Source organism: Acartia tonsa, chromosome 1, assembly GCF_053477335.1.
Source record: "Acartia tonsa isolate MP-2025a chromosome 1, ASM5347733v1, whole genome shotgun sequence".
NCBI classification, from domain to species: Eukaryota; Metazoa; Arthropoda; class Copepoda; order Calanoida; family Acartiidae; genus Acartia; species Acartia tonsa.
Window position 1 is genome coordinate 37,482,979 of NC_137260.1, and position 14,289 is coordinate 37,497,267.

Below are 14,289 nucleotides of genomic sequence, written 5' to 3' on the forward strand. Positions count from 1 at the left end.
TGTTGATATATGAACAGCATAAAGTTTTGTATGGGATTTATTAATCTATTTACTTGCGATGTGGATAATTTTATACATGTTATAATGAAAAATGTTTTTAGATATGTAAACCAATAATAAAATACAGTTATATTTATAACTTATTTGTCCATTTAGCAATAAGTTATAGGATATACACATAGTTATCATTTAACCATAAATAATTTGAATATCATTTCTCTGTATATATCATTACCCATATTTATAATATTATTTATTATCATCCTATCTATTTCCTATTCTTAGGGATTTAGGGATTCATAAATGTTCATTTTTGAGACAAAATGTATTCTAATTTGAAACTTGTGAAATTGCTACGTCTGTCCTTTACTTCTCTAGTTTAAATTATAGCCTTAAAAAAATAAAAAAAATATACATTTCTTCTTTTTTTTAGGGGGGGGAGGTGGATTTTTATCAGAGAGGAAATCTCTTGGAATGGTTGAGGTGCCCAACTGGACCTATTATAAGCCTCACTGTAAATGAGAATAATATAGCTGTTAGCGAGATCCTTCGATACATATGGGCAGTAAGTCAAACACCCTAATACTCATATAAGAATGAAAATTTAAATTTTTCTTTTCACCCAAGAAAAACCCTAAAATATATACATGTGTGTGTGTGTGTGTGTGTGTGTGTGTGTGTGTGTGTGTGTGTGTTTGCATAGTTAATGGTATATTCCATTAAAATAAAATTATTGAATCTAAATATAGCAAATCCTTATTTGTAAATCTTTATTAAATAGAGGAAGTTTGTCATGGTTTCTATGATTAACAAGGTGTGTTTAGAGTCTAAACACGTAAATATTAAAGACACCAAGTTCTTTAAAGTCATATATCTAATAAAAACAACTTAGCTTTTATTTTTAAAAAATACTGTACTTAATGGGCTTTTTTATCCTTTCTAGAGTATTTAAAAAGATGATCAAGACCAAGGATGTCTGTAAGGGGCATAATAAGCGTAATATATCCACCCTCATACTCATAAAAAATTTGAAATGTACAAGTTTGTCGCTACATGCCATTGCTCTAATTTCTTAGTTTTCACAAATTAAGTATAGTTTTGACGTTCCATGCGCTCAAAAATTTTAAATTCTCTAATGAGAATTTCTACCCCCTCAAATAATAGCTCAGTTTATAAAACTCTTATTACAACATATACCAAGATAAATACTTTAAAACAAGCGTTTAATTTGACCGTATGACCATAGTTCATGATTGGCTGTCAAGGTCATATTTTCTTACCGCGGGATGTGGCGCATTTATAGCATATTTTCTTACTTTATGTATGTAAGTTGTGGTGTGGCGTATTTATAGCATATTTTCCTACCATATGAATGTAACTTATGGATGTAAGTTGTAGTGTGGCGTATTTATAACATATTTTCCTACCATATGAATGTAACTTATGGATGAAAGTTGTGGTGTGGCGTATTTATAACATATTTTCCTACCATATGAATGTAACTTATGGATGAAAGTTGTGGTGTGGCGTATTTATAACATATTTTCCTACCATATGAATGTAACTTATGGATGTAAGTTGTGGTGTGGCGTATTTATAGCACATACTCAACCATATGATTGTAAGATGTAGTGCGGCGCATTTATAGCATATTTTCTTACCATCGGGATGTAAGCTGTTAAGTGGCGCATTTTAGCTTATTTTCTTACCTTTGAGATGTAAGTTGTGTTGTGGCTCATTTATAGCAAATACGCTACCATATGCTTTTAAGCTGCTGAGTGGCGCATTTTATCATATTCTCTACCATATGATTGTAAGCTAATGTGTGGCGAATTTATAGAATATTCTCTTCCATAAGGATGCAAGTTGTTGTGTGGCCCAGTTATAGTATATTATATACCATATGGATGTAAATTAAAATTAGATCATACCTGTTATTTAAATATTAGTTTTTGCAACTTTGCCCTATAATTTTATGTTTATGCTACATTATAGCCACGTCCACTGTAAATATAGTATGGCACACCTATAAATACTCATGTAAGTGTTCCACAATCATTGTTGGGTTCTCTAAGCAGACGTTACTGAGAGTTTATATCAATGCAATTTAAAATGGGGTGGATACATAAAAATAATCAATAAGTTACAAATTCTGATTAAAATACAATTTTATTCAATAAAGCATATAATAATAAACATATAAAATAAACGATAAAATGGTGAAGCTTCAGCAAGTGTGTTCCAACCAGTGGTGTTCGAACTAGACATAAAAGACCGTTTTAAGTATTAGACTAGTGGTGAAGCTGCTCTACAATTAATCATATATAACAAAATATGATAATTGGTAATAGCTAGAGATCTTAATTTTCGATTAGAACAAGGTGAATTAAACTTTTGGGATTACTGTTAGGTTTACAGATAAATTTAAGTATTGGACTCTTAGCAGCTTACAGAAACGGAGCTACTCTACAATAATTTAAATGTAATAATCATAGACTAAACGAAGCAATTATTGTCTTTAGACTACACATGCTAAAGAGTAAAAACAACACAAAGCTGATGAATTTAAGTATTGACCTTATTAACAGCTTGTAGGAGCAAATCTACTCTATATTAAGTTAAATGTACTAGACATAGAATAAACGAGATATTATGGTCTTTAGACTATATATGCTAAAGAGGAAAGAAACAAGTTGTAAAGAAAAAAAACTAAGTAATGATTTCCTTAACAGCTTATAGGAGCGGACCTACTCTAGAATAATTTAAATGTGGTAAACACAAATAAACATGGAACTTGTTAAATATGTCTACCATACAAATCTGAGTACTATCCTTTAATGATGTTATAACATCACACTACTATCCTTTTTTACCTTCAATATGCTGGTTGCCTGTTGAGTATTAGAAAACAAGAGTTGAAAAGCAAATCTTCTTTATTAGACCAATGATGGTTTACCATGAGCCGTAGGGGTGAGAAGCAGTGCTTTCTGGTTATTCTTGCTTGGGTACAATCCTTAAAATATATTTAATTATAATAGAGTCATTTAAATAGATTATTCCTCTGGAGGCCATATCTAAATAAAATAATATAAAACCACAGAGTATCTCTCTGTCTAAACTGGCCTCGCCTGAATAAAGTTTATTAGGACTCCATACTACTGTGAAAGTTATTGTTTGACAACATGATTTTGTATTCTGTTAAAACAGCATGGAATACAAATTAAACCGGAAGAAAAAAAACTGTTATTTTGGGTTTCTATCCAACAAGCTTGAGACAGACCATAGCAGGGAAAATACTATACTTGAAATAACATGAAGAACTAAAATCTGTACTTGTTTAAGTCAGGATTAATCCATAAATTTTAAAATGTATTAATACTACCTCAAGACAGGCTTGCAATGTTGATAGAGAGGGTGTTGATAGAATCAGTCACTTTATACTGACCAATTATGCTTTTGCATGATCACAGTTAGAACAGAAATATTCTGAAATGATAGTAGCAATTATATCTTTAAAAATAAGAATAAAGCTACAAACAATATCCTATATTATAAAGTAATAAGGTTCTTAGTTTCAAGTTAAAAGATCTCAACAATACTGATCCTAATTGGTTGAACTTTCCAGGGAAGCAATATAAAAGCCATCGGTGGATTTAGACTATTTTCTCAAGTGCCCCTGGAGGCTTCTAGGGGCGTAGCCACTAATTTATATGTTTATATGAATCACTGATTTTTGTACGCTAATATGAAAATGACGATATAACAATATGTGTATAGCCAACGAAGGTGTAATATATACTCAATAAAAATTTCTGATTTTGAACTCCCTTGAAATTCCTGTTTCCCTGTTAACATTAGCGAACTTTTCCTTGCTTTTTATGAAATGTTTACCAACTTTTTAAAGAAATAACATTCTTTATATCCATTTGGATTTTAATCCATAATAATTGGTTTCTATAAAATGATAAAACATTTTTTAGGTATTTAAGTTTTAAAAAGTTTACAGGGTATCAATTATTCAACCCTTTACATCAAAACTATAAGAATATTTTTAAGATTTATGTAATACTTCTATATTCACAAAACAATCATTGCATTCTAATTTTGGGTCAAAAGATTGCTAATTCTATAGTGTAAACCAGCTGGATGTGTTTTGTGTATGTAAGTAAAATATACATAACGTAGTAAGGCTTTTTGACTGTTAATTAAGATCTCGCAAAACAAAGAACCTATTGAATTCTCTTTATTGGAGGCTCATATCTCTTGGGCTGGGTTTTAAGCTATCATTTTAAAAATCAAAGTTTTATAAGAGATAAGAATTTTTTCAAGTGTATTTTTTGTATATATTTAATTTACAATTTAAGGTTACATACAGTTTCATGTTTTATGTAATAAAGGGGGAAAGATTTTAAGATTTGATTGATATCCTTGGGTAAGTATATGGTTTGATGGATTTCCTCGAGAAAAAATATTTCTACCACATATTAATAACGGCTTTACTTATTATTATATTTAAACATTATCATTATTTGTATATCCTATTATATAAAGTAGTAAGCATTTTTTATCTGTCCTGAAGGATCTTGCTAACCGCTGAACTGATATTGTTCTGCTTTACAGTGAAGCTTCTTATAGGTCCTGGGAAGGTTTTAAACTATTTTTAGGGAGGGTGTCTTAACCCCCCCCCCCCAAAAAAAAAAAAATATTTTTTTACTCTTTTGAAACTCAAATTTAAAATGGGATGAGGTCGACTATTCCCCCTCCTACCTTAAGAGCCCCTAGAGCTCTTGGGGCGTAGCCGCTAGTAATGGAATAAAAAGACAAGAATGATAATATCATAAAAAGCAAAGCTCAACAAACTAGATTGTCAGGCCAAAAAAATATAGAGTACAATGAATTCAACGTTATATAGATGCTTCGCTTATAATATTATTGCTAAACTTCCTAAAATTCCATATTCCAAAATAAATTTACTGGATCTCTGGTATTGATTACAGAGTTGCTACCTAACAGGTATCACCATTTCAAGTTTTAAATCGATAGGACAATTTCAACAGTCCTAAATTAATAATCGGAGCTATCCGTTCAGGTGGAACGGACGCATGGACCGATGCATCGACCCAAAATATAGCTACATAATGTTTCTTATTATACACCTGATAAATAGAAGAAGTTATGACATTGATGGTTATGAAAAGTGTGAATGGTATGTTTTTATCCGTGTGTGAAGATATCACACATCTGGCTAGAAGATCTTTTTATTCACTGGACACAACTTGCGTTTAACAAAACAAGGATGAGTGTTTACATGAAAGGCAATAGGCAGTAGTTTAAAATTTCTAAACTGTAAGCCTTGGAATTGTCATCACAAAAAATGAAATTTTAAAAAACGTTTGTTCCTTGCTACTACTACTTCCCAGTCCCCAGGAATAAGTTATAGCCAACTAGCGAAATAAATCTAAAATGATATTTGGGTGGCAGATCAAAGGTCGTCAATTCTAAATAGTGTAGCCCCCCAACTACAGCTGAAAATAACGTATAACTTTCGATTTAATTTCGTTGTCCTCCCTTAAACATAAACATTAATTTTTTGGTTATTTCTTTAAACTTTTGAAGAAAAAAAGTGAACTGTGTGTTTTAATCTGTCTAGCTTTTTATACGTAGCTGTGTTTAGTGCCCAAGGAAGATGGTAATATATGTCACAGCACAGATTTTGGCTGACCTATTCTATTGACGTCATAGTAGAGGGAAAGAGAAAGGAAAGGGGGAAAGAAACCCCCTAGAAAGAAATAGTATTTCCTAATGTCAATAGGCCAAAAGCAGTGACATCTATCCCCATTTGTCTAGGGCACTATAGACAGCTACGTTTTATATTATACCTAGTTTTTAATATTATTTTTTGTTTCGGTTATGTTTATTGTTTATGCTCTTACCAGAATTTAAAGTACGGGCTTGTCAAATAAAAATCCTGTTTAATGTGTTAAAAAATAGTTGAAACAATGTGTTGAGCACCGAGCAGTATTTTTATGAACCCGGTATTAGTGTCTTAGAAATTATCTTAGTGACGTAACTAAAAACGAGGGATTAGAGGGGAGGTGGGAAAGGTAACCCCTAAAAAAGAGATGGATAATAGAGGTGATTGATAATTGATAATTGATAAAGAAAATGTAGGAAATAATTTATACTCTCTGTACTTTCTACCATAGATTAATTAATTTGTATTTTCTAGACAAGGATGACAACATCCATAAAAACGAAGCACAAAAATCAGAAGGTAGAACAAACGCACAATAGCTAGAGTGTCAGAACTTAATAAGCAGAATATTAATTTTGAAGTCTAAATGAAATTGCACATAAATTTGTTGCAAAATTGCGTAAATATAGCATACAGTAAAAGGACATACTTCCGTGCAAAATTTGAAATCAATAGTATAATTCTAATATGTCTAATAAATGTTGTCAAAAAAAGGTTGAAAAAAGTCCGCATATTTGATTAAATTTTTCTTAAAATCCGCATATTATGTTGATATAAACTATAATATATTATCACTAGCAGTAACATCACTAGAAGCTTTTAGGGTGGTAAGGGGGAAAGTTCATTCTTCCAATTTTCAATTTAAGTTTTAAAACAAAGAAGTAAAATTGCGGAGATGGTACTTTTTTTCTAGGTGTTATTTTTTTTGGAGAGTGAAGAGCCCTCTTCCTAAATAGTTATAAACTTCTCTATACCTATAATAAGCTTCACTGTAAAGAAGAACCCTTTAGGTTCAGCGGTTAACAAGATCCGTTGCTACAGTCAAAAAAAGCTTAGCTTACTAATTTATATAATAGGATATAATAAAGTAACAGGATGTCTGTTTGTCTGTCTCTTTGTTTGTTTGTTTGTCTTTTTCTTTTAAAATCTAGAAAAATAAATTGGTTTATTAAATTGGACTCTCTCCTCCTCAAGTGCCCCAAGAGGCCTCTAAGGCGTAGTAAAAGAATGTTTGTGTGTGTGTGTCTATTTATATGAAAGGATCTTCCTAACTAATATGCTTCTCCTTTGCAGGGACATAGGTCATAGGTCATGGGAAGGTTTTTAACTATTTTAGGATAGGGTACCTGCACCCTCACGCGCTTAGAAAAAAAACCACCAACATTTTTTAAATTTTTTTCTTTTAAAACTAAATTGTCCTTTTAAGTATATCTGTCAGACAGACAGACAATAAATATATGGAGCAGATCTGTATAAATATAAGGTATCTTGACTAAAACTTACAGCTGGCTATCTAAAAAAGCAGTCGTGAAAATAACATTTCTCCAACAATAAGGTTTTTTAAGCATGACCGACAGTCAGACAGACAAAATAATGTATAGAGTAGATGCAGGGGGGGGGGAAGGGGTGATTACTTGAGGGCACCCTCAAATTTTGGAAGTCGTTAAGTAGATGCACATATATCTTGGGTATAGTCCCTTTCATGACAATGCCTCTTAAGGGACGTTTCTTGGTATTTTCACAGTAGATTTTATCCTATTTCTAGCCACTGCGGGGGGGGCTCTATCCATGCGGGGCCATTTTCCTAACCCTGCAGGGCAATCACCTAACCTAACCTAAAATAATCCATCAAAAGCTACTGTAAAAAAAAATACATTAAAACACCTCTTAAAAGACCTTTTCACTTAAAATTTCAGTTGTCTTTCTTCAATAGCAGCCAAAAAACACACAAAGCATGTTTTAAATGGACGTACTGACTTTCTGTTAACAATGATAGAGTTGCTTTCTAAATTATACCTAACTGTCATAGGAATCATCATGAAGAGTTTGAAATTGATAGGATAATTCTAACATGTCTTGTTTAATAATCTAAAATCAATTAATAATTTTATCTAATTTCAATTTCAATTTATCTATGAAATAAATGTAAAGCTGTACAGGTTAAGGCTACTATCTGACTCAATACATTTCTTTTTCTCCTCTTTTTAGCAACCGAATGAAAGTAATTCTTTTCAATTCCAGATAATTATAAGAATTGGTAACATTTGCTTAGATATTTATTTTATAAAAACATAGCAAAAAAAATAATAACCGTATTATAATACAGGTATTAAATATTTATATACAAACAATAAAATTGAATATGAATAAAAATTAAGGATAGATCAATCAAATAATAAGTATGTACAGTGTCAAAGGACTAAACAATCTTGTGAGAGGTAATATAACTTATGCATTTTAAAAAGATATTTATTAAATAGACTGATTATTTAAAGACATATTTGTTAAATATGTTGCTCTACTGGATATCATTACCCTTGTTAGAATGTACCATTCATAAAGAAGGTTATTTTTTAATGGCAAAACTGTTTAAGCTAGCTTTTTTAACAATTACGTTCAAATTCCGTTAAATTTATTGATATAAATAATCTAATAATTGATTGTTTTGTTTTTATTCGTAATTGTCTTTTTTATATATACATTATTATGCTTAATTAAAAATTTCTGATAAACATCTCATTATATTTAAAGAAAAATTAGCTGTCTCTAAATTTAATATAGAAATAAAATTATTATGGAAAATCAATTGAATTTTCATGGTAACATAAGTTATAAAATACAGACGAATTTATAGATGTAATCTTGAAAAGATAGCTTTAATTTAAAATGATAAATATGCGTTATTTTTACCAAAAACTAGACAAAACCCTTTTTTGTTGTTGTTGATAGCAATATCTTATTTCTTTACTCTCGTTTATATATAGTTTTAACCTAATATCTTTTGATTTAATTGTTATTGGTTTGAAATTTTGACTAAAAAGCTGGCTTAAAAAATAGCTCATGTGTGATAAAATATATAGCATTTTGCGCTAACTTATGAAGGGTTTATACAATAAGTATAATTATAACAGCAAATATTTGAAAATTATTTAAAATCATTCAATGTTTAATGTAAGATTAAGCCAATTATTAATCACGAAATTACATATAGGTTTTTCATTATTTTGCTAAATAATCTATAAAATATTTACACATTGTAAGTCAACTCTTGAGTTATGTAAGAAGTACAATATCGGCTGATAGATCTTATTTCAATTTTGAAAGATAATTTTATAAAAAAAAATAAAAAAAAGTTGATTTTGTTTTTTAAAAGTGAGCAAAACTAATGTAGAATTTTTAGAAATATTTTTAATATTTTTTAAAAGCACAAAAAATCTTGATTTCAGGCCTATATTAACAATTCTTAAAAATCCTAGTAGTATCGACACATCCTATTTTTTTTACGTCACTAAGATAATTTCTAAGACACTAATACCGGGTTCTATTTTTATGATTTTAAAGCCATAAATCTTATGCACACTTTTATTTTAACGGATTTTTATGTGGTTTATAAGTAATAGTATTGTTATTTTGTTTGGTAGTACAACTACTCTATAACTAAGACATTTCTATACGTACATTATTACGTCAAATTGGAGTTAAATATCCATATATGGCTGGTTTAAAAGCACATTACTCTAAATTCTCGCAATCAAACATCCAAACATGCATAAATATTTACTTTATTTTAGAATTTCACATGCTTATCCTTGCAGCGCTATTTTTGGATGCTTCTTGTTGATAGTTTTTGAAAATGATATTTCTACAAATCTATCTAAAGTTACTGTATTAGTTAAAGATGAGTCTTAACCCAAACCTTGTCATAACTTTTGACATAAAAAATTAGAAGAATATCTTGGCCAATAAACTGCTTAATTCATTACACATCATTAAGGGACTTCGAGAAAGGTATGTGCAATCAAAGGGATAGCTGCACGATGGGGGTTAATCTGCATGGTATCCTTAATGTTTAAATGATAACTGGTTCGATGACAGTACCTGCAACAAATGATAAATTTAGAGATTCATGAAAATGCTTTTTATACTCTTCCTGATTCTAATGAAGTTCATAGCTGTTTCATTATGCATTAATCAGAAATAATTTTTTGTTGAAAATGTTATTACTCAATATATGCATTTCACGTAGTGATAAGATATTTTATCTTAATGATTCGCATATGGCCACTAGCACTCCTTTGAGAATCTACAAGTATTTCTTATGAACGCTAAACTTATTTTTCACAGCTTAGCTTTCCTCGCTTAATAATGTTAGATTTGACAATTTTTGATGAAATCGACTTTGATCGCTTATTTTAAATGTTTGTGTTATAACCGTGCAAGGCCTTGTTACATAAAGAATCAGTTATACAAACAAAGTTGTTGTTGAAATTTTGCGCTTGTTTAGGTGGGGGTTTGGGGTCCAAATTATCAGGATAATGTCACCAATTATACTCTTCCACTTATCTTCACATCATAAACCTATGACGAAGCCTAAAATCAATGATATTAGTAAGCTACCTTAAAAATAATGTCTGTCCAAATCTGTAAGGCTGATATATTGCTGTGAAAGATTACCTATTACAGAATGCAATGTTTATATAATACTACAATTTATGTGTAAAAACTTAGCATATCATGAATTTTATATAAGTAGAAACATATAAAAGATCATTTAGATTAATAAGCTCTATATAAGAAAGAGGAAAATAGAAAAAGGGAATTGGATAACAAGTGAACAAACTGACAAAAATATTTGCATTGCCAAGTAAAAATATTTGCTGAATTCTAAAATTTTTTGCTGTTATGCAAATTTTTCTAGTTCCCTGTTAACTGGTTGTTGCCTATATGCAAAAATTAAATAATAAGTATAAACATATTCAAAGTATATAATTTAGACTTTACTTTCTTCCTTGTTTAGTTTTATGATTAAGATCCAATGAGTTACGAATTATTGTAAAAGACTTTTGCTATTAGTAGGAAAAAAGTAATAACCATATTTGTAGAAATTATTGCCTTAGGTAACTCTTGTCCAAATTTTTTATAGTGCAATTTATCTTTTGTAAAAGTCATTAGTGGATTCGATCCGTCCTTGTAAAAATTAGAGCTGAATTAAAATACACAATAAACAAACAATTTTATTTTAAAAAGCACTGGACTATACTGTAAAAGATAAAATTACTTGTTAAGCAGCTTTAAATCAGGGGAGAAAAAAAACTAATATTTCATAGACGTAACTCCTGTTCAGAACAGTATTTTTACAAAATATATAAAGATATGGTTTTAATTTTCAGTTATAATAAAACATCTATGCCTCTAAAACCATGAATTTACTTATCCATAATTTTCAGTTTTTTTCTATTCTACTAATTTTACTGTACTGGAAAGGACAAATAATTTTGGCGCGTTTCTATTTTTAGTAATAAAGCTACTCTATAATTTCAAGTCCACTTATGATAGTCTTCTTTCCGCAAGAAAAAGGTTTTTGGAAAAACGTATTTCTCATGGGCTATATTAATCATAGAAACCTTAGTTTCTTGTAATTATTGTTTTCTCACTGATCATCTAATTATAAAATTACTTTGTGCGTTTGCCTGTTCATGATTTTTGACTGATTGTGACAGTGTTTTATGTTAGTAGTTTTGTAGAAATAGCTTTAAAAAAGATTATGTACGGAAGCTCAACTGTAAATTTGCATAATATTTCAAAACTTAGTAAATACTTTGTTTCAAAGAAGATAAAGTATAGAATAGAATCCAGGTAGAAGATTCTGCCTGGATAGCCTGAAATAAAATTGGAACTTTTGAAAGCCCTAAATGGGTACAAGGCTTGTAGTAAAATCATATGATTTCAGATATTATCGAGAAATGATATGAAAAATAAATGCCTTTTTTAATAGTATACTAAAAGCCATACAACCAATCGTCCAGCCATATTTGTCCTATTCACAATGGATTAAAACCTTATAGTATTAGCAAAACTTTAAACAAAAATTCATTTCAACATTTTGCGCATGAATTTGTTTACAAAAAACCCTTAGCAGCTGATTTTTAATTCTTTCAAGGTCTGAGAGTAAATGATGTTTATATCCAATTATATATTTTTAATTTCAATTATTATCATAAATTATTTTATTAATTGTTGAGTTATACGCAAGTTACGTTTACATTTCGTTATCGAGTGATTACGCAAGTTGCGTCATAAAGTACATTGACAGTGGTGAAATGTAAACAATATTAGATAAACATAAATTTAATTTCTATGCAGTAGAGACATAAAGTTAGAGGAAAAATCTAATACTTTTCGATCTATTTTCATTAAAAAGATATTATTTCAGTTTTGTCCCAACTTGACATGTGTAACATTCAAGTTTCATATTATGTTTTTATTGCGCAAGCGCAACTTTTCTTCAATATTCCCTAAAATATTTGAGGTTTTCATTTCTATTCCTCCTTATTCTATGCTTTGTTTACATCAGATACAGTCTGTGAATAGGTATACAGAATGTAGATAGATAGATTAAAATAGAGATATATCTATAGAAAGAAAGAAAGATAAATAGATACAAAATTAGTGTAAGTGCGTAGTCTGTATCTAGAAATTTCGCAATTAACTGGAAAAACCGCCAAGGAAGGTTCTTGACAGTTTTTAATGTTTTATAGTAAAAATATAGTATAGGAGGTTACGACAATTAAGATTAGAAAATTATTTTAAACAAGACTTTTATATATTTACAATAACAGGACTTGCTAAGCGTTGGTTGTATAATAACTTGGGAAAGGGGCATAGGTTATCTTAAAACCTAAAACAAAATATTTTTCAGGGATTAAAGACCTAATAATTAATAAAAACTATTTCTATGCCACAATTTCTGTACATGTTATATCGCAACTCTTTAACTATTAATTGTAAACTAACAATATTCATCATATCTATGAAAACATATATCTAGAAGTTTTAATTGATATGAAGCTACAAATCCTTGTAACCCTGATCTATACCTAATTATATTATATCTACACGTCTTATGTATTAACAAGTTAACTATCTCTGTATCCCTGGTCTATATCTAATTATATATTTACACGTCTTATTTATTAACAAGTTAACTATCTCTGTATCCCTGGTCTATATCTAATTATATATTTACACGTCTTATTTATTAACGAGTTAACTATCTCTGTATCCCTGATCTATATCTAATTATATATTTACACGTCTTATTTATTAACGAGTTAACTTTTGACCCTTTGACAAAATTTATGTTTTGTCAGAATATGCGATAATGATGTCCAAACAATGTAGCAAACACTGCACTATCTTAAAAACAGGATTTTCTTCAGGATTAAAACCAGTTTGTTAGTCCAGAGGGGTCGAAGTCCATTGATAACAAAAGTGGTATTAATTTTATTATTTCTATTCTAATATTCGTAATATTTGTGGAAATTTGTCTGTAATTCGATGCTTTACATGAGTCTTCAGTGTGGCTTAGAACCGGTTCTAATCCACCGGATAATAAGCGGTTTTGAAGCCTTGACTTTTTTTTGGCGACTGTGTTATGACACCTGCCATAATATATGTTATGTAGCCCTGTGTCTGAAAATTCACAACAAATATGCAAACAATATTCGCAAGTCCACGAAATTTAGGTAGTACAATTTGCCAACAAAAATAAACGAAATAGAAAAGCAAAATATAGTTAGAGAAGACAATAAAGCGAGTCAAAAAGAAAAAAAATGTTAAAAGAAATATAGAACTATGCCTTTTTCAAATCTACTGCAAGTTAAGACTTTTACTCCAATTACAAATCCCTGTATACCTGCAAAAATATACACCTAGGAGTCATACCCCTATTAATATTCTGCTTATATCATATGCATCATTTTTCACTTAATAATAACAAAAATATATAGAGAGGTAATATTTATAGTTACATGTTACAGGAGTGGTGATTTACCATTCAATTTTATAATATTATCCCGAAATAAAATATTCTAACCAACAATTTAATCTATCCTATTATATTTGTTTGTTTGTCCGTTAAGATCTCGCTCACTTCTGAGCCAATTAAGTTATAATTGTTAGGAAAGCTTTGCATACATAGGTCATGTGATGGTTTATTAAAGAGCCCCTAGATAGCAAAGAGCGGCAACTGATGAATCCAGACTATTTAAAAATGTTATGGAAAAGTAATTAACAAGGATGACAACATCCATAAGTAGCGAAGCACAAAAATAATGGATGGGAATTTGTACAAGTGGGTTTAAAGTGTATTTATTAAAATCAAGAATAGATTTATTGGATAAAATAAACACCAAACCTTGTTTTATTTTAAATCGGACCATAAACCCTGAAGATATGGAGAAAAATGTAAAAAATATAAAAAATAGCCTAAAACCATCTAAAAAGGCCATCTCAAAGTCATAGTTGTTTTCTTT

General features: G+C 29.6%; 1 long non-coding RNA gene across 1 annotated transcript; it reads right to left on the bottom strand.

Annotated features, from left to right (window-relative positions):
* Positions 1-2,156: 2,156 nt before the first annotated feature.
* Positions 2,157-3,488, bottom strand: LOC145318767 (uncharacterized). The gene is made up of 3 exons (XR_013879500.1): positions 3,383-3,488; positions 2,874-3,013; positions 2,157-2,260 (listed from the first exon to the last, which is right to left on the bottom strand). It is a non-coding gene; the product is annotated as an uncharacterized LOC145318767 (long non-coding RNA).
* Positions 3,489-14,289: the final 10,801 nt, after the last annotated feature.